The sequence below is a fragment of the Bemisia tabaci genome, chromosome 4, assembly GCF_918797505.1.
Source record: "Bemisia tabaci chromosome 4, PGI_BMITA_v3".
Taxonomy (NCBI): Eukaryota; Metazoa; Arthropoda; class Insecta; order Hemiptera; family Aleyrodidae; genus Bemisia; species Bemisia tabaci.
In genome coordinates this window covers 12597553-12623925 of record NC_092796.1, presented here as the reverse complement: position 1 = coordinate 12623925, position 26373 = coordinate 12597553, and the positions used below count along the sequence as shown (strand labels likewise).

At 41.0% G+C, this 26373-nt stretch overlaps 1 protein-coding gene across 1 annotated transcript in view; it reads left to right on the top strand.

The window, feature by feature from the left end:
• The first annotated feature begins 429 nt into the window (after positions 1–429).
• LOC109033491 (alpha-tocopherol transfer protein-like) overlaps positions 430–26373 on the top strand; it is a 47773-nt gene continuing 21829 nt past the window's right edge. Inside the window, exon 1 of the mRNA XM_019046139.2 lies at positions 430–591. The gene's annotated coding sequence lies outside the window, so the exon portion shown is untranslated. The remainder of the gene's footprint in view (positions 592–26373) is intronic.

Sequence of the window (26373 nt, the reverse complement as noted above, 5' to 3'; positions counted from 1 at the left end):
ATTTGGAAACTTTAAACGCTTATAACTCCGTTTATACAAAATTTTGAGGTTCTAAAAATGGTTCCATTGGTTTCCTCGTAAAATTTTCTTCTTAAAACACCCCTTGAAATTCAAAATGTGAGGAAATAAGCATAAAAAGTTGCTGTTTTAGTCAAAAATTTCATGTCCGACCTCTCTAATTGACTTGATCCACTGTGCGGCAGAGCAGCGCGGCGCGACCAGAGATCATGCTCTCTGGCTATACTCATTGGCCGCGACTGATTGTGAGCTTTCGGCGAGTGGGAGGCGAGACGAAAGTGAGAGTGGTCACGTGACCCATCACTCTGTCTCTTTCCCTCTTGCGGTTGGAGGGACGGTCGTCTCTCTCGCTCCCGCGGCCGCAGCGGTCCCTTCTTCGGTGACCGGGATTTCTCAACACCCAAGACGGCGGCCCGCGTTTACCTCACCGCAACCAGGTGAGGTCTCTGTCAGTTCCCATCTCGTGGCCGGAGTCGACTGACTCCTCCAGTGATTTTCGGTGCCGCGAACCCTCCGCGACTACGCGCAGTGCGATTGGATTCTACCTCACCCCCCGTCCAAACAATCAAGCAGGTAACGTCCTACACACGAGCCACATTTCGCAAAAAGGAGCCACTCTTTCCGGCCCATTTTAGAAACAACAGTTGGATTGCGTTTTGCAAAAAGGAACCACTAGCATTGCAAAGATGCTAAGATTGTGCAACTTCATTTTTTGCAATAAAATTGCGGAAATCGTGAAAAACTATGAAATTTAGATGGTAATTTTTGTCATAAATTTACACTTTTTAGTGAGTAAAATAGAAACTATTAATGGATAATCGGGGTTTTCCTCCAAGACAAAAGAAGTTGCACAATCTTAGCAACATTGCAATGCTAGTGGTTTCTTTTTGCAAAATGAAATCCAGTTAAGGGGCTCGGAGGACAAGCCGCACAGGTGCAGTTTTTCCTATTCCGAGAAATACGTGTTTGAAGTTTCGAAATCACATAGATCCTTATGACGGCAAGAAAGTTCAAACTGACTTTTTGATACTCAGAATCTGGATTTTGGGTGCGAATTTTTCACGGAATATGCGTTAAGACTAGTTTTACCTGAAATCATTAATACCTCAATTTATTCAAAAACTGCACTTCTGCGCCTTGCCCTCCAAGCCCCTCATTTAAGTCATCGAATTCCCCAGGCAGAAAGGTGCTTTCATGGAAGAGCCAAAAATAGTGGTTCCTTATTGCAAAATGTAATCTACTTGTCCGACTGCTTGTCTCTTGCGCACCGAACCCTCGATTTTGTCACTTCTTCACCCTTCTACATCTCTGGCAGCATCGCTTCTGCGCTACAGTGCCTATTCTTACCATTAATGAACGTATAAGTGGAAAGGAGCTAATTTTAGATCAATAATAGGACTGTCGTTTATTTTTTTAATTCCTTTAACTATCTCATACCTTAATGCTTAATAACTATAGTTTATAAACGTTTAATAATGCCATTGTATTTTCGGGTACCCACACAGTCCTTTTCTTACTGGCGGATTAACAAAAACTCGAAACGGGGTTAAAAGTTTTCGGGAGCAAGCAACTGATTTAGTATTATTATCTTCATGAGTTAATTTTTTCTTCTCGTGCAAATTTTATTTTTTAACTAAATGCTGGTCTTTGAACTTTCTAACTAATTTACCCGTATTATGCCACCAAGTTGTGCACAAAATGTGTGCGGAGGCGTTAACTGCAATTTTCGAGAGGGGAAATCTCTACATAGGAGTTTTTGTGAGGGAACGTCAAAATATTTTTGTGCGGAAACATCAGCCTCCCACTTGACACAGTGAAACCTGAGGAACTAATTGCGAATGCAAGTAAAGAATTTTAAAGTCATGTGTAAATCAGCTCAGATTTTGTACCCCGTAATTTCTTCTTTCAGCGGTGGGCTATAATTATGAATTTTCAGCTCCAAGTAATTATAAAGCCAAAGTGTCTCAATAGGTTTATCGTGTCCGAGGTATTTGCGATGAAAGTTAAGTAGTGTCGTTAAATGTGGAAATGACGGGGCAACTAGCTACGATTGTTAAATCGTATTTTCCTGCTGTTTTTTTCTTTCTTTCTTTCTTTCGTGGCACCTGTCTTTGTTTTCTTTTGTGTCACGAGGAACTCGTCCCTCATGTTTTTTTTTGTAGATAATGATTGGCCGTTTCATGAATCGACTCGTAGTAACGTCTTCTTTAGCCGGCTTACGGCATAATAATACACTCACATCTATCCTCACTCTTTCCGATCAGTTCGCCTTCAATATCTCGATAGGCAATGTGAGCGACTTGGGAGCAGTAATAGTTGCTTGACGCATTCCAGCTACGATCACTCGTTTTATTCATAGCTGTAGCGGTTAAATAACATCAAATCCCGTTCTTGCCTATTGTTAACTTGCTCTATTACGATTTTTCTGCTTTTAACTGCCATCCAAGCAACGCAGATCGCAAAAAAGTATCATTACATTCTTAATGGAATCCATTTTATTTCTTTTGAAGCATTCTGGCGTGAACAGGATGGACGCTGCATGAACCTTCTAAGACTACTTTATTGGGGAATAGTTTTCTTCCGCATTTTTAGACCGTTTTGTTCGTAATTTGAGTTAAAAAAGCTGTAAATTTCAGGAAAAAATACGCGAAACTGTTTTTTAAACCGCATTTTTTATCAGGGGAAATTTAGCAACACTCAGATGTTCATATGGGGTTTTTCCATAGCACGGCAGCAATTTAAGCCGTATAATCTGCGTTAAAGAAATCAATCCAAAAAAGCTGCACGAGAGCTTTGATTTGAATTAAGACCTGTATTGTGATTTCTCTTTTTTCTCCTCTCTTTCTTTCTTAATTCTTTACACTCTTTCCGGAAAATTGACATGAATTGAAAGTTCCACTAGCACGACTCGTTTCAATTTCATTTTAATGGAGCCATTATCTCAGCATTCCTGAGGAGATTCAGATATACATGCGGGTTTTTCTCTCTTGTTTAAATGCGATTTCTGATTCTCTAGACTCTTACTTATCATGTTATAAATCGATGGCCAAAGTGAAAAACCAAGTATCTCCGTTTGCGACTTTGCATCGACTTCCTGGCATACTTAATTGTTTCTCTGAAAAACTAGTCAACGTAATTTCTTGAAAATTCCTTGATTTTCGTATCTGTTAGCAGATAAAACGTTCTTTTTGCGTATATTTCAAGCTATAAAAGTGTCTCGTTTACCTAGGAAAAAATAAAATAAGAGCTTAGATTTGAAAACACAGATGGAGGTACGTGGCCTCGCATTTTGGCCAACGAAATACTTGGACGTATTTCTGTCAAACGGAACTATGTGCATTGTGACGTGAGCCGTGTTATGCATGTATTCTAACGGGTCTCGGGGCTCATGCCTTAACGCACATAGTTCCAATTGGCAGAAATACGTCCACTTCCAAAACGATGAGCTTGGTACGATGAATATTTTCGGATTGAGTGACTGGATGTCCCATTCCACGAAAAAGTCAATTTACAGATGTCTCTCGACTGTCTGCTGGTGCATGAGATGTGACATATGTAGACTGTCAATCGTGCTCACCATTTTGCACAACGTCAAGAGTGACAGTCAAAGAAGTCTAACTGCATGAGAACGTTGCGAAGTTTTACTTAACACATATTTTCTTCATTCGTGAACGGGTGCATGTATTGACATTTTTTGGGCAAAAATCTCCGTAACTCCAGAAAACAAATCCTAACGAATTTTAATAGAATCTTTGCAACCGTTCTCGAATAGATTGATAAAGTTTTATGGAAAATTGTGCACTATATATAATGGAACCTCCTATACACTCGAAATCTTTGGCTTGATACCAACAAACGACTGACAACACTGGGGAAAACAACCTCAAAATTTTCCCTCTTAAATCCAAGAACGTGGTGCCCTTCAAAATGCTCGCAGACTTAGATCTACAATAGTAGACTCCCTTTTTTATTGTTTTTTCACACATATGTCCGGAAAAGGATAAAAAAAAAGGTGCTACGGTCTAGAATCCACTTATTTGCAAAACTTGTCTGCTTTCAGGCGAGAAGCTGCGACCAGACGCCGCCATTCTCTCGGTTATCATAAAGAGAAAAAAACTTTGTAACTTTACATTTGCACCCCTCCACGTTAAAATCCACGGTTCAAACACTGTTTTAAATGGACCCCCCCCCCTCCCCCTTAAAGAATTCCTAGCTACATCACTGGAGATTTTCCATGCACGCGATGTTCGTAAGCTTACGTTGATCAAGACTCTGCAATTCACATAAAATCTCATGATACATCACGGCGTGGTTTACGGCAAACGGTGGTAGCGGTAACGGGCGACACGACGCTTTCGTCCTGCGAGGATCATTAGCGCGTTTGCGTTTTTAGTCTGTGCCGAGTAGGATGTGTACCGAGTGCGGTACGTCCCACGTGAAGTTAAAATCCACGTTTTAATTGCGGGCCTGCGGAGTAATCGATCTCCCGCGGTTTCAACACGAGCCAAGACTCCGGAACTGCACGCATGCACACTCTCTAATCTTCATCAAAGTGCGTGCGCTTGGAGACAATATTTACTTCAGGGACCTTGCACTTCCTATTCAAGCCAATTATTTTTTTTTAAAATTAAAGTATAATTGGACTATTTTTGTCAAACGGAACTAAAGCGCCAAATTGAGTTCCTTTAGAGGAATTTAGAATGCCGGTTAGCGCGTTCTGTGAGACGGAACTAAGCGCCATGGAAAAGCATTGCGAGTATAGGACGGAATGAGCCCGACGCCCGATTCAATTCAAGCCTCCCTCTACCTTCCTCCTTCGATGGCGCTTAGTTCCGTATGAAAGAAATACGTCCAATTGGATCACAACAAATGTTTAGATATTAATGGCTTAGAAAGTTTCTCCTCGCCGTTCAACACTCTTAAATAGTATAGTGTTACAAATTCGTAACAACGTATTTTTAGCGTTTTTAAAAATCGAATCTTGCCCCTCTGGCATGATTTTCCAAAATTTTGTTCTTTTTTTCTCTTTTTTTTAAAAAATTGCTTCCCTGAAATTTAAAATTTTGAAAACAAATTTGGTACTCTATTTTTTTTTGCGAGCTATTTTTTGTATGCAAGCTACGAAATATAGATTAGTGTCCCCTAGACTCTGAGATCCAAAATAAATTGATGCCATAGAGGATTAACAGACAATATTACAAGTAGATTAAAAATATATCGATGATGAAACTGCAGGGATGAGTGTCTGTCTGGTTTAAAAATTCTGGGGGTATGCTGATACGTTTCCGGGGCCCTCTCGCCTCAGATGGGGCCCTTTTTAACTAACCGAAAGCCCTCCTTTACGTGAGTTTTTCAAGTTTTAGGGGCCCCTACACCACAGGAAACCTGCCGGTGCCCTCTGAGCCGCCCGTCAAAATATCTGAGGGAAGCACCCTAGCACCCCTGGCCAGCAGACTGCCCCTGACAGGGATGTACTTTCGGTTTGCAATGTTGCAGACTCCTTGGCATTCTTTACTTCTCGGATGAAAATAAATCAACGTCATTTGTTTAAAACTTAAACCATTTTTCTTCTCTGTCCGAAGAAATTTCTGTGAGGATATTGAATATTGAGATCGATAAAAAAAAAAAATAAGTAGGGCCGAAACGGTTTTTTGCAGTTCCGCCATAGATTTGCTCGAAACTTCTTCTTTGCACCCACTGTTCTTTACAGAAACATGACAGAATCAGAGAGCGGCATACTTTTTCTCAAATAGAAGGATCAAGATGGCAATACTCTCCTTATACAGATACTCAAGTGTGTATCACCGAGAGGATAAAACCGCGCACTTGATACCTGTCCCGTGGGCCGATCGACAGAACAACGCGACGTAGCAACGTAGGATGACCGTGCACGAACGCCGCACAGAGGGTCGCGTCAATTAGAGAGGTCGGACTTGAAATTTTTTACTAAAACTGCCAATATTTATGTTTATTTCGTCACATTTTAAAGTTCAAGGGGTGCTACTGGAAGAAAATTTCACGAGAAAACCAATGGAACCACTTTTAGAACTTCAAAATTTTGTAAACACGGAGTTATAAGCTTTTAAAGTTTCCGAATGTTGTTCATCCTCTCCTATTGACTCGGTCCACTGTGTGCCGTGTCGGAGCGTAAGGAGTCAAAACACCAAAAGGCACCTCCCGGGATTAACTTTCACGTAATCGTCTCGGTCGAGCGGAGATGCTTTTGAGGAAGGGGGGGGGGGGGGGGGCTACGGGGCCCCATGACGTAATAGCGGCCGCGCACAGCGCCGCGCCGGGGCAAGCTCCGAGATCCGCGTGACGGAGGATGTCAAGTTGATTTCCCGCGATCGGTCTCGCTGAGGCACAGAGGTGGTGGAATGGGACTACACGGCAATCTTGCTATACCTTCGATTGGGTCATCGTTGGATTCGGGGGCGGTGTTGCCTGTCATCCTCGTACGGGATTCGTGGATGGATCACTATACCTTCGTTACGGAATGCATCTCTCTCCAGCGGGCTGATTGTTGAAATTAATAGACGAAGCGGAAGACGAAGAAGACATAGGAAGTACGGAGCGATGCTATTGATTGAAATGGGTGATCTTGTAGACTAAACGGGTAAATAATGAACTAACCATACACTGTTGGCTGCAGGTGCTTAGACACAAAGCCATTAAATAGCAGAAAAAAAGAAGAAAAAAACCATACACTGGAAAAAAAAAACACATTGTATCTAGAGTCCAGACTCTTGAAAACATTGACAAGAGAAAATACTCTTGATTCAATCAGATTTAAACTTAAATCAAAAGGAAATCCGCTCACATTGAAAGGCTTGGTTCTTGATTTAAGCAAAAATCCGATTGAATCAAGAATATTTTTTCTTGTCGATGTTTTTAAGAGTCGCTGGACTCTAGATCCAATGTGTTTTTTTTCCAGTGTAGGGTCTATCGTGGGTTGCCGTTAGTTGTATATTACTTACGTCCTTTGTCCAATGCAACCACCCGCTTCAACCGATGGGATCCCTCCATATACCTTTTCTCTTCTTTGTCCATAGCTTTGTCTAACAATTTCAATAATCGGCCCGCAGATGGGGTGAGGACTAAAGTACCACGATACACGAACCCGCAACGAAATTAATTTTGATGCGGCCTAAGTTTTCAATAAAGGGTCAAAGGAAGGATACCGGTGAGGGCCCCTTTTGGGCTCACGCTAAAACTATCCTCAACTTCACGATTTTTTGCTCATTGAAGATCTATATTTTGTGTAATGCATAATCATTTAGTCATTTACGGTCTCTTTTCAAGTCAAAAACTGGCCTGAACAAAGGTCTGAGGGCTGATTCTGGCTGAAAATTCGGGTGTTGTGGGTTTTCGATCAAATGATCAATGATCAAATGCGCAGAAATGTTTCCTACGGCAGGAAATGATGAATCGTAACACTCCATTCTGATCAAAATTTGACGGCCCGTCCAATTTTGATCAAGGAGGACTGTTGCATGGTCAGTCATCAACTGGTCACTTTGATCAGAAGTGGTTCGAAATTTGATCGTGTATCCCAACACCTCACCATTAAAGTGCTCAACAAGAGTAAAACTGGAGAAAAAAGTAGGAGGAAAACGGAGAGAGAGTGAAGAGTTTTTTCTCTGAGAAAATCAGGGTCTGAGGCTTGGCGGCCAGGTGCTGCACTTCGCTGCATGCCCCGGAGTATTGGGGACTTGAACGCGGGTAATGTCACGAAGACGACGCACGGAGGGCCAGCAGCCAAGTTTAGCCGGTCAAAAGTCCTCAGAGGCGCCTGAACTTACTAATATGAGAGAATGTATGTTTTTAGGGGTAATTTAGGTCGCTGAATCCATATTTTGGGTTTCTTTTAAGAAATTTTGAAGTTTTTGATGAGAATTATTAAAAAAAAATTGCTTTATCAACGGGTAATTAATAGCAATTTTTCACTCAAATCTTCAGAGGTACCTGAGATTGTTTTGTGTGAAGAAATTGGTTTCTGAGGGTTATTTTAGTGAGTAAATTACAGTTTTGCTTTCTTTGTTCAACATTTTTCAGTTTAAAATTTAAAAAATTTGAAAAATGATGATTTATCTCTGGGTAATATATGGGAATATATGTCGCGTATTTTTCAGCAGAATTAGCATTGCATCTCATCTCGCCCAACGAAAATATTCATAGCCCAGAAAACTGCCGAAAACTGCAAGTGAACCAAAGAAATTCTCAAATTTCTGAGTGTGCTTTTACTTAAAATTGACAATTTGAACCCTTCAGACATGTCCAGAAAATTCAGGAGTCGTCTGCATGTCGCGTATTTTTCAGCGTAATTATAGTATTGAATCTCATCTCGCCCAACGAAAATACTCATTGCTCAGAAAATTGCGAAAAATTGCGAGTAGACCAAAGAAATTCTAAAATTTCGGAGTGTGTTCTTACACAAAATTGACCATTTGAACCCTCCAGACATGTCCAGAAAATTCAGGAGTCGTCTGCTTGTCGCGTATTTTTTGGCGGAACCAATGAAAATATTGTTTTGAAGAATGCACTTCTTTTGCCAGAAATTAGAAGATAGAGAGGCAAAGCCGGAATAAAACCTTGAATTAGAAAATTTTATTCAGAATCAGTCATAATTTAACCCCAGAAGTCGGGCAGCAATTGTATGGACATCTATAATAACAATATAAGTAGATTAGCGTAGGATAGCGCCATTATACGACATGCTTGCAATTTGGCAACACTGTCTTTCATCCATATGAACACATCTACGATAGAATCGATATATATCGAAAATCCTAACCTAGAATCGATTTTCGTTAGTGTATTTACAATGAGAAAGAGCATTGATGCCAACATGCAAGAATCGCCAATGCCTGGCACGTGAGTGATCTAATATAAGAAATTAGCATAAAATCCTCGATCTTGCGTCACAAAAAAATTCATAACTCACGGTAAGGCAAGAAAAGGCAAATGAACCAATGAAAATTTAGATGTTTAGGATGTACTGAACCACATGGTAGCGGTCCGTAACCTTACAGATCTTTACAGAAAATTGCAGACCACTTTAAACCTAAAAATTAGGACATTTTCGTGCCCAGTTTTTAATTTTGTGTACCAGACTATACAATGCACAAAATTGATAAAAATACCTTAAAGTAAAATGAAAACATGTTAATCTAACTTGGTAAAACACTCGTTATGTTGGGAAACACTCGAAGGTTTGTGGAACATAACCTTTTGGATGAGCGTTGAACCAAGCCAGCATATAGGATAAATAAACACACCACGCGCGCTCGGGAAAATCTTGGCATCGCAGTATTATTAGTGATAAGACCCCCAAACCCAGTGATGTACAGATACTCCATGATATACCTCATCGCTCAGTGGTGTCTATTTTCGAATTTTCCGGACAAGCCAAAATGGACTTTTGTCCAGCTAAATTCGATTCCTGGCCCTCTGTGCGACGCGACGATGACCGAGACCTAGTGCGGCAATACCATCGCCTGGAACATCGCTCCAGGTTGACGCGTCGCGTCGCGACGCCTGCCGCGTCGTTGTCGACGGGCGCCCAAGAACCGGAGACGCAGACGTTCCAGCGCGCGGCAACATCACGAACCCCCCCCCCCTTCCTCTCACCACCCAGCGGTGCGGTGCTGTGAAGTGAAAGTTACCGAAGACGGCAACAGCGGAGGAGATGGACGCAACCTTCCGACGTTGTCGGATATCGTAAAAATAAACTGGATCTGTGTCAACGACTCGGGACGCGAAAGAATGCTCCCGTGCTGAAGAAGAACGCCGTATGAACATTCGAGAGTTGCCTAATTTCCCTTGATAGAACATGTATTTCTGACAACACTCATGAATATTTTTCCTTGAAATGTTCAGATATTTTAGGATAAATCACTGAAAAAAAAATCTCGGTGTATTTACTAAGAAAAAGGTAAAATTACCAGGAATTCAGGGTTCTATTTGATCCTAGTTTTTTCTTGGTAAAATTACCATTTATGGAATTGGTAATTTTACCGAGAAATCTCTGTAAAATTATTGAACTTTCTCGGTAATTTTACTGGACCTTGGTAAAAACGCCAATATTTTTTATCGACTATGGTAGAATTACCGAGATAAAATGGCAAAGTTACCGGGAATTGATCACCAATAAAAGTGGTATTCTTACCTGAAAAAAACAGTAAAAATACCGAATTTTGGGTGAGCTTACCAGCCTATCTTGGTAAAATTACGAATAATTGTAAAAAGAGTGAGATGGTAAAGGTACTAACGGACCTTGGTAAAAACGCCGAGAATTTTTTTTCAGTGATTGCGTACACAATTTTCTGAAAATTGTGGAAAGTAATATTCACAATTTTCCTAGTAATTTCGGTTTTCATCGGTAGAAACTTGGCAACGTCTGAAGGCTCATACGGCGTTCTTCCTTAGCACGTATGTAACGCACTTCATATTAGCACCGCTTTTATGGTGCGGTAGGGAGTTATTCCCGTTTGCCTCTATGCATTCGTAACTCTCAAATTTTCGAAACGAGTTTCCTTCAATATTTGTCCTAACTACTTTAGACGAACTCACTGATTCAGCTAAAGCAGCACATTTTATCTTCCTTGTATAAAACTGAGAACGGGTGGGGTTCAATTCCAAGATGGCAATTTATCCAATCAAAATTACTTTAATTTCACAACCGGAATATGACGTCCAAGGCACTGGGCACAGTGCAGTTGAACTCAGCTCTTCACTTGGAATATATCCATGTCTCAGATGTCATAGTTATCTCAAACAAATCGTTTACCCAGTGATGCACTGAAAAAAACATCCGGCTGTGGAAGACGTATTTACGGGAGACCTACGTAGACATACCGACCGCGCTCTGGCCGAGGCCAGAGGCCGAAAGTTCCGGGTGTGACACCCGGAGTAGTCGTAGCTAGGACTTCAGGACCCGAGCTCTCTTCAGTGTCATGGTAGGGCAGATTAAACTTGGACCTTTTATCCGCCAAAACGATGCGTTCGGACATTTTAGAGGCCATCACTGAGAACCTTGATGTGTTGATACCTTTATCCATGAAGCGAGATATAACAGTTAAAAAGTTTTAGTTTAAAAGGTTTCAAACCAAGCGAGGAAATTCTGAGTGAAGAGGGGAAAATCCCATAAATATGGACCGAAAATTTAAAACATGGCATTAGGCTGCTCTCGCGTGATTCACGAGTCACGTGCAAAAATTCTGGACGTTTCTCTCTCAGTGTGGATTCTGAGTGATCCGATTGCTATTACAATGAGGAAGGGACATTTTTATTGCAATAATTGAAAGGCGTGACGGATATGGAGTAGGGACCTATCATGAATGACAGTGATGCAAACATTATTTTACATTTTTCATTTTTCCACTGTGTGAAATTTTTTTTATTTTTTATTTTTTATTTTTTGGCTTGTGAAATTTTTTTTTTATTAGAAGTGTGTATGTGAATGTGAGAGCAGTTGTAACACTGTTGCAGCTTTGCCTATCGAAAAAAAAAGTGAGGAGAATAGATACGAAAAGAAAAGAAGGAACCAGTTTTGATTCCATTGCATGTAGACGGGTAAAAAAAATGATTGATTTTCAACTCTTCAAAAAACAGGCAAAGGCAGAAAGTTGAAATGGGTAATGAGGACGCTTTCACTTACCTATTCATTTGACAAATTCAACATTTTGAATGATCAGAGCCAGAGGGTCCTATACTTGCATAATGTAATGTAACAATGATTTACCCGATGGTTTATTTACTTTTTTAATCAACCGGTTTGTGTTTTGTCTCGAAAAACATGGCATATTCGTCAAACCATGAAAACAAATTCATGAGATAACGCAAAAGAAAATATGCAACTGCTTTCGCGTGAATTAATTAATGATTTAACGAAACTTTGAGACACCGATTTTTGATTTCACAATATAAGCTTGATTAGGCTCCATCACTCGTAACATATTTTTAGTTTCATGCCCGGAGCAAATAAATAAAATGAATTGTGCAATCACGCAAAGACTGTCATGTAGAGTTAAGGACGATTTTTTAGAATTTTTCTAATGGAACAATATTCCGGGAAAAGACTGGAATGGTAGAATGGTAGACTTCCGCGCCGTAATGGATAATTCCTGTTTTTCGCTGCCTCCATTTACCCTTTGCACTTGATTCCTAACACGAGAGACTTTTTCCTCGTGTCGAAATATTCAGTCTGCTGCGTAGTTAGTAGAGTCTAAAAATATGGAGATTTCTGTCGTAGACATGCAATAGATGTTCTCTCACAATAGATGTTCTGGCTTGAAGCTATCGTCGAAAAATTGTTTCGGTGCAATTTATATAGGTGGACACTGGCTATTTTTGGCACGGGAAGAATGTGGATGCGGTTGCTGAAACATGCGGGCAGACAAGAGACCTGCTTAATTCGTCCGGTCAAAGTATCACTAGCGCCATGCGACGTTTAAAAATTTCTGCCACCATTTTATTATTTTACAGAGGAATTGTCCAACGAAGCTGTCCGAAAATTTCACTGAATTTTCTATGCGTTGCTGATGAAAATCAGTAAAATTTTCAAACAGATTCAACAAAAACTTTATCTACAAATATAAAAAAATAATAAAATGGTGGCGGAAATTTTTAAAGTCGTATGGCGCTTGTGATACTTTGGCCGGAGGGTGACGAATTTCGTCGCAAAGGAGGAAGCCAATGCATGGGGCTCAACATATCATTACAAAATGTTTGCCGAAAACAAGATATATTTTCGCGACTTTTCGGTATTTGTATATTTTGATATCCCACCCCTCCTCAAAAAATGTAGGTCCTCGAGCCTCCTGTAAAATATTTCTGGCAGCACCATTGGACCTTAATCGGGAACTTTGGCGAGTGAACCAGGTTCTGATCAGAACCCAATCAGTGTACCCTGTACCATGAGGTGTAACGGATAACGGATCCTAACCATCAGAGTCTAAACCCCAAGGTGTCTCTGTACCCCCCCTCCATTAACATTCAATGTAATGTTACACACAACATGAATTGTAAACATTCAATGTATATGGAAGGTTTCATCGCTCCGCAACGCTTCCTCTCAAATAATTACCCGTTCCAGCTATGAACGAACTAGCTAAAGCGTTTTTCAGCATAAAAATGGATCCATCCATGAAAGAAGTCTTAGAGAAACATATTTACCAGTATACGTTGTCATACGTTGCGTTTAAAACTCCTCTTTACTTCATGACGTCAAATTATTGTTGGATTTAAATATTTTACGTCGTCAATTCCCACGAGCATGACTGTGCGCGCATTAGAAGAAACATGCGGAGTTGATCAATGTTCATTGAACCGATGCTCATGAATCTGACACTCTTACGTGACGTCGAGACTATACCAGACTTAACTTCGCTCATTAATAAAAACAATGATCACTCTACCTAACGCATGACGTCACAATTTTCGTCAAATATATTGGCGATGACATCACTCGTCATTACGACGTACGCACGCATAAAACCGAGGAAATCGTAGGCACCCACGTAAAAAAAAAATTATCCTTGCTCTAACAATGCTCATTGTAGACTCCAGGTCATACCTGCTTGTGGGTGATTTCACGATAATAGGAATAGTCGTGTCGCCGTGGGTTATGAACGACATAGGGCAAAACGATTGAAAACCAAATTAATTAATCAATAGGAATGATGTCCCTGAACCTATCCATGCTAAAAAATATGATGAATTATTATTATATTTAATAATATGAGACTTTAAAGGCCGAAAATGTCCGGTCGGTTACGCGTCGCCAACCCTGATTTTGAAGCAAAAGAGCAATTTGCGGTAACATATCAGTACTGATCATGAACTCTTTGGCAATATTTGCTGAAAAGAGACTCTAGTGTTCAAGAAAATTGCCAGTTTGAACTGAAATGTTTATTATTGAGCGAGAAAAGTCATAAGAAAGAGGTGTCGCCACATTTGGCAACAAATTTTTGCAGTTGTATTAAGTGCAGTGTCTATCTCGCCAGATGGAGTCAGGAGTTTCAAAACTGCCATCAAATTGTTCGCTGAAGTCTTCTTGACAAAACCATTACTGATAAGTCAGTTTTTTTTACAATGAAAACTTAAATTATTATGAAAACCAGTGATTTTTACGTGTGTAGCACTAATTCCTCACTACGCAAAAACCTCAATTTAATAGTATTAAACTAAAACGAAGTCTCCAAAGTTTAGAAAACTTTTAAGGCAGCATTAATTCCACCTCATAACTCAAGAATTGCCAAGTTTCATCTTTTGTATCATCTTTAATCTCACATTTTTGAGTGTCGGTTACGCTGTGTCTGTTACGTAACCGACACAATTTGGCAGGGCCGCTATGTTTGCGTGGACCTCCAGCAGTCCCGCGGAAAGCGCTGATACCTGATTCAATGGCTTGTTTATCAATCACTTTAACTTTGCACTGACAATGAATCAAAATAGAGCGTGCCAAAGCTGGAAAAAGGAAGTTTAATACCTTTAGAATGAGGTAATGAAATCCTGTTAAAATTGGTGCACTTTTATTTCTCAGGTATTTCACATTTTAACTATTCCTGTTATCGTGAAATCACCCTTGTACAGCCGTAGTTGAAGTGTTATTTTTGTGATTGCGATTATTTCGGATCCCACTCACGAATTAGTTCTGTCACCGAGACTGAAATAATCGTTATTAAAAAGTAAAATTTTTATTACAACTATAAAAAGAGGTAGAATCTGGAGTCCATTATGAGCATTATAAAAACAATGATTCTTTTGTCTCTATGCCCGCGAGCAACTCTGCGAAAATTGTCGCAAAGTCCATTTGACTGGCTGGAAAGTAATATATACTTTTCTCCCTCCATTTAATTGTAGGTTTAACATTAAAAAAACAGTAAACAAACAACAGTAAAAACAACTAACTTGCAAAAATTGCTTTCGGCTCCATGCGATCCACAAATCGTATTAGACTCAGAAAAATGTGAATAAAGCTCGAATTTTCAAAACACTTACACAAGATTTTTGTCAACTGAAGCGTAAACTATAACTAGGGGGGATAGAACTGGCTCTATAATCAATGTACCTCTGAGGTCGATATTGCAGAAAGAACAAAATTTTGAAAGATCGCAGATAGGCTTCTCAGTTGACATGATTCTTTAATGCAAAGAAATTGAGCCAGATGACACTTTTTTACGAGCGAGTAGGTACGTGTTTTTCCCCTCAACAGATGCTATCCTTTTTACTTTTTATAGGAGCGAACTAACGTTCAGTAAGACCGCGTTCGTTAATGCGTTCACACTACGAATTCCATACTCTTCTGCACTATAGTCAAGAGTTATGTAGGCACACTCTGAGATTTTTTTGTTAGTTGTTAGGGGTTTTCCACTGTGAGTTTTTCATCGATTTTCATGAGAGTATGACGTACTCGGTCCTCCATCGTGTCCTTACAAACAATTTTTTTTGGCCTTGAGAGGTTGCCTATAGTTTCACTGAAGTACACGCATGTTTTTAACACAACATTTCACGCATGAAAACTTGGCAAAGTCGAAAATCCCCTCATCGAAAAAAAAGGATGCCGGTTTAACATTCTGGATGTAAAAAAAAATTGTGCGACGACTCAAAAAACGCTGATTCAACCACTGCAGCAGTTACTTTTTACATCATGGCATTGCTAAAGTAACTGCTGTAGCGGTTAATGCAGCGTTTTGTGAGATGTCGCACACTTTTTTACATCCAGAATGTTCAATGAGCATCCTTTTTTTTCGGTGCTGCTCTTGCACATGGAAAATGCAGAGAGGGTAATGGACCCCTGCATTCTCTCTGCGAGAGCGCGCTCGGTATCTGCAGAACCGAGCGTTAGACCGACTGACCCAATTTTGGAAGGAAGCAGTGAGTCATTCGTAGTCTGCCGCAATAAACCAGAAGATCACGACAGCCACTCGCGGAGCGGCGGCTGCTGACGTACATGCACCACCGTGACACGTCAGACTGCCGCGCTAGGCGATAGGAGAGCCCCAGGTCAATAATTACGGTGTTTTGGTGGTTCTTGGGCAAGTTTGGTCTTTACAGGTTTCATGCGAGGACTTTCCTATCTTTCAGAATATGCTTAGAGAAAATAGAATGAGATTATGAGAGGTCTTGGGGTTCCCTCCTTCACCCCGATCGAAGTCTAGCCCAACCCCTGCATGGACGACTAGCACCCTTCGAGGACCATTTCGCCGGGCATTGGCGGATCCAGCAAATCGGCAACATTGGTTTTTTCCGTTTAAACCTATGGAAATATATCGATTCTCGGTGGAGCCAGGTGCTCCGACGAGAATCGTTATTGCATACGTATTGCAAACGTTATTGCATATTACCACAAATGTAGTTTGTGCGGAAAAGATAATCTGCTGATTAATTAACTTAGGTTTAAATGGAGGGAATCCGGTGTTACCAATTTGCTGCATCTGCCTCTGTCGCCGTAGAGGTACTATCTGCGGGAGGGTATTGCCATCTCAATCCTTTAACTGCAGAAAAAGCATACGCTCTCTGGTTCGTTGGCGAGTTTTAATAGGCAATGTGAGCAGCTCAGGAACAGTTATAGTTGCTCGCATTTCAGCCACGTTCACTTGGTTCACACATAGCTGTAGCGGTTCAACACTTCACTCCTGTTCCAACCAGTTCGCCTTCAATATCTCGATAGGCAACGTCAGCGACTTAGGAGCAGTAATAGTTGCTCGCGCCGTATTTCGGCAACGTTCACTCAGTTTGTTCATAGCTGAAGCGGCAGGGGTTCAACATCTCACTCCCATTGTTTCTCACTCGCAAAGACCAGTTCGCCTTCAAAATCTCGTCAGGCAATGTGGACGCCTTGGGAGCAGTAAAAGTTGCTTCTGGCAGTTTTGTCATGTTTGTTCATTGGTATCAAGCATAGCCATGGGCGTACGAAAGGGGGCAGGAGGCCAGGGGCCTGCCCCCCCTACAATTGATAATAGTATCATCTGCTGCCCCCCCCCCCCAGAAATCCTGGATGGCGGGAAAAAACCTTCGTCGAGGATGATCATCTCTCTTAATGTAGAGCCTTGCATGAAAACACCTTGTTCAGTCAGTTCATATTTTCTAAAATTTTCATCACGGAATCCTCAAAATGCGCCCAAATAGAGTTAAAATTCCTAAAATTTTCCAGATGTTTTCAATGCAACAATCTTTGTCGGGGAAGCCTCGAAATGTGTCCAAATAGATTTAAAATTTCAAAAATCTTCCATATCTATTGAATGCAACAATTCGAAAGTATTCTTTGCTGAAAGTAAGGAAAAGCGTAATTTTTCTGATAATATAAAAAAATTGAAAATTGAAGAAGACTTTTAGGTGAAAAGGTATGAAGGTATAACAGTCATGAAATCTCCTGAAAATTACCGTAAATTAGTGGGAGGTTATTGTGTTAACAGGAAAAATTTACGGTTACTTGAGTTTAAAACAACTCGCAACTGATTTTCTTCTAAGATGTGACTTGGTGCATTTCTGTTAAACTCGGTCCAACTGGTGTTGTTGCACTACTTCTTCCGATGACTCAATTTCGCTCACAGCTGCAGCAGGGGGTAAATCGCAACTGTAGCTCCACGCAGAGCGGTTTTTCAAGGACACGCGTCTACCATGATTATTTCGATTAGAACGCTCCAGATCCACCATCGCTCCATTAAGAAAGAAAATCAAGAGTCCGGTGAAATTTTGCGTAATAGCAATTCCCAGGGAAATAGAGTAATTCCTCATAGTAATTCAAACAACATGATGGAAACCGTTGCATTCCCAGAGATAGAAGAGAGCACTCTTCTGAGTTGAGGAAAACAACTCTTGAACTTTGGAACGTTGTCAAATTTTCTCTGATAAGTAATATGTTACCGTTCGCAGGAAGAAGGATTTTAGACCCCAGCCCCAAATTCTTCGTTAACGCAAATTTTGTCGAAAAATTGGATTTCAGATCCCGTCGGAAAACCCTGCGGTGTCTTGTTGAAAACACTTCAAGTAGACTAGTTCCTTTTTGTGCTTATAGAAAATGAGAGTTACACAAAATCAATTTGAATATTTTATGCCCGTCGGTTCTAGAAGAAAAATGTCAGATTTTACTGTTTGGAATTTCTTGTAGAGTCCTTGATCTTGGTTTTGAACGACTGCCACGAGCCATGAGCCACGTGTGTAATTTTTTCATCTAAAGGTATAGCTTTTTGAGAAATGCGCCTCTATCGTGCACGGTCGGATAGGTGAATTTCCCAGAAAACTTATGAATCTTTTCCTGCGAATTTTATCGAGTACTTTCCTTTGCAAATTAATTGCAAGTTTCTGGATTTTTCATGGGAAAATGTTCCCAACCTTTCCTAGAGTTTAATGTTTTATCGGGGGCAATTTGGCATCGCGTGAGTGCTTATATAGCGTTCTTCCTGAACAACACTGATGACAACGGAAACTCAATCACGGGAGATAGAATCGCTCGAGGCCGAAAGATTTCGCTCGGATCACGCAGAGATGGGCCCAAGAACCGACGCATGACCCAACCAACCTCACATTCGACTCAAATCGGACCCAGGATCTTCTCGCGGTTGGGTAATTTAGGTGGAGCGGTGACGTCACATTTTCCGCGCAATACACCACCGCTAGCGCGGTTAACAGAGCACCGCACTCTGTTGTGTTAACTTCGACTGCGATTAACACTTACGAAATATCGGCTGCGGTCATTGTAATTGCTGGACTTCTTTCGCCCGGTTTCGCTATTCTAATCACTTCTCTCGTCATGATTTTCCTGCAGGGTTTACCTATGTTTTTGTCCGCGACATTGACTGAAGCAGTTATTTTCTCTGAAAACCGCCGACTTGCGATTTTCAAAACGTTTTGACTCTGGTGGTTTCGAAAATGTCTTGCAATAACCACTAGGCACTTAAGTACTTCTATAGATATGTAGCAAAAGCTCGATTGTGAACTTTTTGATTCATGATTTTTCTTCACGAAAAGAGGAACTTCAGTCCACGATAAGTCAAAAATGACTCCTTGGTATCAGACATCGAGGCATGTATTTCAAATTTTCTGGCATTAAAAACGCGTAAAAGTTAACTATAGACAGAAGTTAGGACGTTTCAAAGTGTGCATTTCGAAAATGTAGTTTCAAAAACAAGCTAGGTATCTATGAGTGTTTAGTATGCGGAGTGCTAGAAGTTAACTAAACTGAAGTTCTGACATTTTGCAGGTAGAAAAATGTAGCTCTGAAAAATATATTTTATCCAGTTTAAACTGCTGCTTTCCTGGCTTGAATTCGCTGGATCGTCATAAAATTCTATGCTCTGTCTTGGCGCAAAAACGGGCTAACCACTCATTTTTAGGGCCTAGGATAGAGTTTTCCGTCGCAATCTCAAAATATCTTTTAATTTCCCAACTTTTCAAAAATTGCTAAATTGGGCATTTTGTCTGCGTGTCCCAAGAGTCCCCCCTTCCACCCTGCAAGATCCCATTTCCTATGGTCGGTCACATTTTGATATAATATACCCATGCACGGAGAGAAAAACTTCGTGCATGGGATCCGAGGTTGAGGTCATATGGATCTCTGAAGTTTTCTGATCACGCATCCGAAAACTTGAGATCGAGCTGCCGAAGTTCGGGTCAAACATCGAGGCCATTCGGTATGCACCGGAGTACTTCAGATGTGTGACCCGAACCCTTTTGGCATATATCGAAGTACCCCAGATGTCTGACTCAAACTTCGGCTGGACCTCAATTTTTTAGATACGTGATTCGAAAACTTCAAAGATCCATATGACCTCAACTTCGGGTCCCACGCACGAAGTTTTTTTCTCCGTGTGGATTTGACTAAGGAGTTCAGAGCGGCCTCTTCCGTCGAAAACGGAGTCGGGCGGTCGGAGAGCGATTCCGAGTGGCTGTATATGACTGTGACTGCGAGTGAGTCACTGACAATTATTACCTTACATAATTCCTCTAATTCCCTCTTCGGAGCCCAGAACGCTTTCTCTATCCGTCGGCTGGCGCTGGCATGGCGCTTTTATCACGGCTGTAACCGTTCCACGCGAATTCTGATAAGCGCCGCGGCGTGCACACCTCTATCGGTTCCGTGAATATTTGGAAAGCGAATTTCGAGACATACCAGTGACATGCTCCAGGGGGTTCTCTCTTGACCTGGGTAATTATTTCTCCCTCCTCGCCCCTCCCGTCTTGGAGCTACCGCAACGCACCAGCATCAGCAGCGCGGTGCGGCGTGACCGGGAGTTTTTCACGAAACAGAGGTCTGTGACCAAGAATTTCTTGGAGGGCAGGAAGGCACTTCCACATACAAAACAGTACAGGGTCGGACTGGCTCGCATCTGAGGGCGTAGACCCTTGGCTGGTTAAAAGGGCGTAATGTGATATTTCCTGATGGGGCATCCCCTTCGTGGAGAGGGGTTCAGAAAATTTTGGCAAAGCAGCATAAGTTTACGCTATTTTCAGGTTCAAAGTTTATTAATCATACAGAGTAAAAATTGTAAAATTGAACGTATTGAAGTGACCGACAGACTTCGGAAATTAAAGAAAACAAAAAAAATTAAAGCCACTGGACGCATCCAAACACCATTATTTCCACAAGAACCGTGTCAGTGCTGCGGTTTACACGAGCTAAAGACGTGGGTCTAAAAATCCATCCTAAAAAAGGATCAGACAAGAACCTGAAAAAAGAAGAAAGAACGAGTATCAACACAGCCGACGACAAGAAAGACGTATTCGGGCCTCTTTTTTAACTTTTCTCCCGAATCTGAGCGACACCTCATTGGCAGCATATAGCAGAACATTGAGAACTCAACCTTCGCGTCATCGCGCCTTCAATTTTTCAGATGCAGCACGGACGTCCATCAAGTACGAATAGTTGTATCTCTGCGCCGTCGTTGACGCGCATCCTTTCCCTCGCTTTCGCTTTATTTCTATATTGTGTTTGTTTGCGTTTGTCTTATTCGTAATGGTGCTTCAAGCACTACGTGAATAACACAGCCGAAGGTAGGAGAGATGTGTTCTGGCCTCTTTTTTAACTTTTCTCCCGAATCTGAGCGACACCTCATTGGCAGCATATAGCAGAACATTGAGAACTCAACCTTCGCGTCATCGCGCCTTCAATTTTTCAGATGCAGCACGGACGTCCATCAAGTACGAATAGTTGTATCTCTGCGCCGTCGTTAACGCGCATCCTTTCCCTCGCTCTATTTCCATATGGTTTTTGTTTCCGTTTGTCTTGTTTGTAATGTTGCTTTAAACTAGAGCAGAGCATTGCGAGTTCTCGACTCACGCCATCGCGTCTTACATTTTTCATATGCAATGTGGAAATCCATCTTGCGAGAATAGTTTTACCGCGTTTACACTTTAGATGTCGCTTACTTTTGAATTTCGAAATAAATTAAGGTTAAGTTTGCCCGAGATATGCTATGATATGTCCAAATCAACAGTCATTTTGAAAAGGAAGAAATATGTTTAAAGGTCTCTCAAGAGGTCTATAAAGTGTGCGTATGTCTAAAAATCGAACCGGCTATCGTTCCTACGGGAGTTACACATAGAGAATGAAGGAGGGGGATGATAAAGCGCCTGTATGTCAACAAAAAGGTGACAATTTCACAGAAAAGTGTTTACGCCTCAGAAAGTAGTTCTTGGACCTCTGTTCACCACTATGCATAAAAGCACCTCTCTTCACTCCTAACTCTTTCTTCTTCCGTTCATTTAAGAAATTTTCCGCATATATTCTCGGTCGTAATTTTTTTTCTCTTCTTATTTTGCTATCTGTCAGAGGGGCGCGTTTTTGGCGCGCCAAGGGGGCGTATCTGCCAATGGCAGATTGGCCTTATGGCCAGTCCAAGCCTGAAACAGTAAACAGTAAACAGAAGGTCCTAAAACTTCTATCACATTTCATTTTTGAAGAAAAATTTCAAGTCTTGGGCCGGTATATCCAAAGCCAGGCAAATCTCCTTCCCCAGCCGAGGGCAATTTTGGGTTTTTCGGCGATTTAAAAAAATTATTTTTGCGCTACCCATCTCTCATCTGCTCTTATTCTCCTAGACCCCATGTGACCTGTGCGACCATGAGGATATGTCTCAAAAATTAGAGAATTTGCAGGTGACAGAAATTTGATGCATTTCGTGCTTAAGTGGGAACGACTGGGTGAACTGAACACGAGGATACCCTTGGTTCATAAATTGAACAATTATTGGAGAAGATATGACAAAATTATCTAATCTGCTAATAAACGTGTGTTTAAATGGGAAATTCCGCCAGATGACGTCACTAGGCGGTGCATTTTCTCACGTTTAAATCTATTTTTATATTATTCCCCAGATCAAAAAAAATTATAATAAATACTGTGAAATTAGCTCTTTAAGGACTTTCAGACGAAGCAATAAAAAAGTTGCATTTTGCATGGAGGATTTCATGGATTTACATGAATGGAGACGACACCATTGCTTTGAAAAATTATCCGGGCTGTTCTGAATAAACCAACCCTTATTATTTTCACCAATATCTACACGTGGGTTCTCTCGTCAAAATCGAGAGACACATAGGTCACCCTGCTGTACTTCTAGTATTTAAAAGAGAACCTCGCCATAGCGTTCGAATAGGCAACAGTGCGAAAAGAAAATATTGACAGTCACTTAGACGGAAATAAACAACCAAGACAAGTCCTCTTCACACAAGGTTACATCAACACCTTCGGAGATAAAAGAATGACGTCCCGAAAATGCGAGCATCGTACATTGCTGCAAAATCCAGAATCTGATTGTTGTTCATATAGGTACTTAATCATGCTCAGTGGCGTTTTCTGTTTAATTATATTCTGCCCCCTTCCCCCACGGAAAAATTCTAGTTCCACCCTTGAACTTGTCCGGCCAGAAACAGAGCGTAATGGAGAGACGTAATAAAGAAGGCCGAGACCTACCCAGTGCTGTAGCGCTGGTATTTTCTGTCGAGATTATTGTTGAAATGTAAACAAAACCAAAATCTTCGAATTGATACGTATCCCAGAATCCAGAATGATGAAGGTTCACCGGCCCACCTCGGAAATTAAAGGCGAAGTAGAAAAGTGCGAAATACCCATCCCTTTAATCCTGTCCATGCTTCATTCAATTCTTTGTCAAAACACGCCGGTATTTCTGTATGGTGAGCTACACAGAATATGGAAAGAATTTTATGAAGATATAAGGTAATTTCCCGTCCCAGGTACGACCTCAACTTTTTTTTTTTTTTTTTTTTTTTTTTTTTTATTCTACAAAAGAGTTTACAAAGAGTATACAAAATGAAAGTTTGGTAACGCTGATGTTATCTGGGTCCTCTTTGAAAAGTATTGCCTGTATCGATGTGCGAGAACGTATGGCACACAGAAACATCCACTCCTAAGCGTGCACTTTTTGCTCCCTGAAAAAAACAAAAAATGGTCGATTCTCTTCGAAGAATTTCTGTGTTTTTTCCTCACTTTTCGTTGAGTATTGCCATCGTGACAGAGGTAAAAATGCAGGCTTCGACATCGGTACTTTAGATACTTTCGAATCAGACGTGGTTGGTAGACCACAAGAGTCTGTCTGTCTGCCTCGGCGAGAAAAATGAGCGGACTTTAGAGAGCACTCTAATTCCGAGTAACCTATATTTTTAGTGACTTTTTCATGAATTCACTCAGCGAAATTGATGAAAATTTCACGTTGCGCACACGCTAGTAAACGTTTAGGGAACTCAAACGTCACTGTTCGCCGTGCGTTCTGTTCCTCCGTGAAAATCAATTTTGAACTTTATTTCGGGAATTCCTGTGGACTCTCACTAATCAAGTCAATGATTTTCATAGCGTACATTGAGTCGAAATGTAAGTGGGAGATCCGGCGCCATGTTTTGGTCGACGAGTTCCGAGTCCGGTGTGCGCCGAGCTTCGGTCACTTTTTCGATACATTTTCGATCCAAAATCGATGTAGAATACTTAGAAATGACGTTCACTTTGACATAATATCAACCACCAGTATGTTATCCATCCCGATATGTATATCTAGTAGCAGTGACTGTTAAAATAAGTTGAAAAAACTCGTGTACTTCAGAAGGAAGACTCATAAAACTTTCGAAGATATGCACATACACTTCATGGTTTTTTAATACTATATAGTGGAAAGGGCCCTCATTATTTTCATTCCTTAATTTTATCAAAGTGACACATTAAATTAATGAAAGCAACCTAGAAAACTATAATTAAAATTTAAATAAATAAAAGGAAAGGAGGAGAAGTTCAAGAGGTGTAATTTGGCTGATGATGTGTGGGAAGATAGGTTTCATCAGCGAATGGAGTTCGTAAGTGTCCTAGTGTGGTAATTTAGCAGTTTGAATCTTTGAAAATAAAAAATTGAATTACTCACATTTTTAGTATCATATTTTGCCTTTTATCTTGCGTTTGACAAGAAACGCGTACAATTTTTAAAATTCAAAAAAAAAAACGTTAATGCATAATTTTTTCTCATATTTTTTTTTAAATCTAAATTTCACACACTCTTTACGCGGAATTTCAAAAAGGCTCTCCTAATGCGTGCATTATGACAATTTTTAACGTTTTTTTAGTCCTTTACCACCGTCAATGGCATAATGTAGGCGGTTTGCAAAAAGCGCTACTGCGAAATACCTCTAAAGCACAGGTTCGCGATCACACGTGAGCTGGTGTCAAATTCAACAATCCATGAACTTTCGGCCGTGGACCGCAACCTTGAGCCTGCTCCTCTATGTTACCTGTAGGTTCGCAGAAATAAATGGACATATTTCTGCCAAACGGACCTATGTGCATTATGACGTGAGCCCTGTCGTGCATATATTCTTATGAGTCTCAGGGCTCATGTCTTAATGCACACAGTTCCGTTTGGCAGAAATACGTCCAAATGGAAGTCTGAGCGGCGAGGTGAAGCATCATCGCTAAGAGCACTGACTCACGTCATGAGTGCTCTCTTACACAGAGTCTTAATGCGCAGTGGCGCGGCGTGCTTTGCGATATATCGATTGTTATACAATTTAAACCTATGGAAAAGAATCGATAATCAAAATGTTCGCAGCAAACACCTTAATAATCGATTTTTTACCATACGTTTAAATGGCAGAACAATCGATATGTCGCAAAGCACACCACGCGCCACCGTTAATGTGAAAAAGCTCGATGTTGTCGCTTTTCAACCCTTTGAAATTTCGCATGGGTGAGCCACACGATGAATCGAGCCTTTGGCGGAGACGATCATAAAATTGTTGACTAAAATGAGACATTTTAATGGTTCTTTCGTGACATTGTGAGTCTTAAGGAGTGCCTTAGAAGCAGGGCCGGATTTTCCTACTTGCCGCCCATGGGCTGCCTGAATTTTGCCGCCCCCTTCTCATTAGTTTTAAAACATCAATAATAACCATGAAGTGAACGTGCCAGCGGGGGAGGGGTGCATAAGACGCGTTCACTCGTGTTGAACACACTTTTTGGGAAAGCCCTGTCAACACTACAAGCAAAAGGTCACGGACCTTTGGGCGAAAGTCAAGTTTCGTAAACCCATCTCTAATGGACAAGGCCTTCCATTCATAAGAAATGAACGAAAAAATTATGAAAGAACAAACACAAAATTTCGTTTAATGATTTTAACTTCCCCCACCTCGCCACGCCGCGCCGACCGCACCGTGTTTGGCGCAATGCGTGAAGTATTCACGCAGTCTTGTAGGCGCTATGCATTTCACAATAACCGCGCTGTGTTTGATGCAATGCGTGAAGTATTCGTGCAGTCTTGTAGGCGCTAATATGTGTTACATGCCGAACGCCGAGGGCTTCTCTTTTTCATCTCAAGTCCTCGTCATCATTTCTCCCTAAGTCGTGCCGTTCCAGGCCAAATTGTGTGTTTGGTTTCTCTCTCAACTCGACTAATTAGAGGTGCTGTCTCTTGTATCACTGAAAGACGACAAAATTATAAATTACTATACTCTCAGGAAATGAGAGATTTTGTAGCCTTTTCTCGTTTGTAATTTTTTTTCTAAATCCGATTTTTTTTTATACCTACATTTAAAGAAATTGCAAAATTTGCCGCCCCCTAGTTTTGCCGCCATGGACTGCGGCTCATGTGGCCACCCCCTTAATCCGGCCCTGCTTAGAAGGGCATTCTACGAAAAACCCGTCGGAATCACATTTAAACCTCTACATTGTATATTCACGGTGACAAGTTTTAAAAGTTTCCCCATTATGTCGACTTCCCCCATTAACTCGCTCCACTGTGAGGAAAGTGCGGTGGTTTTAGTTTTAGCATTCATGTCAGAGACATCATCACTAATGCACGAGGAATTCAATGGAATTCTTAGAACGGGGGATGTGCAATCTAACCGTGACTAAAA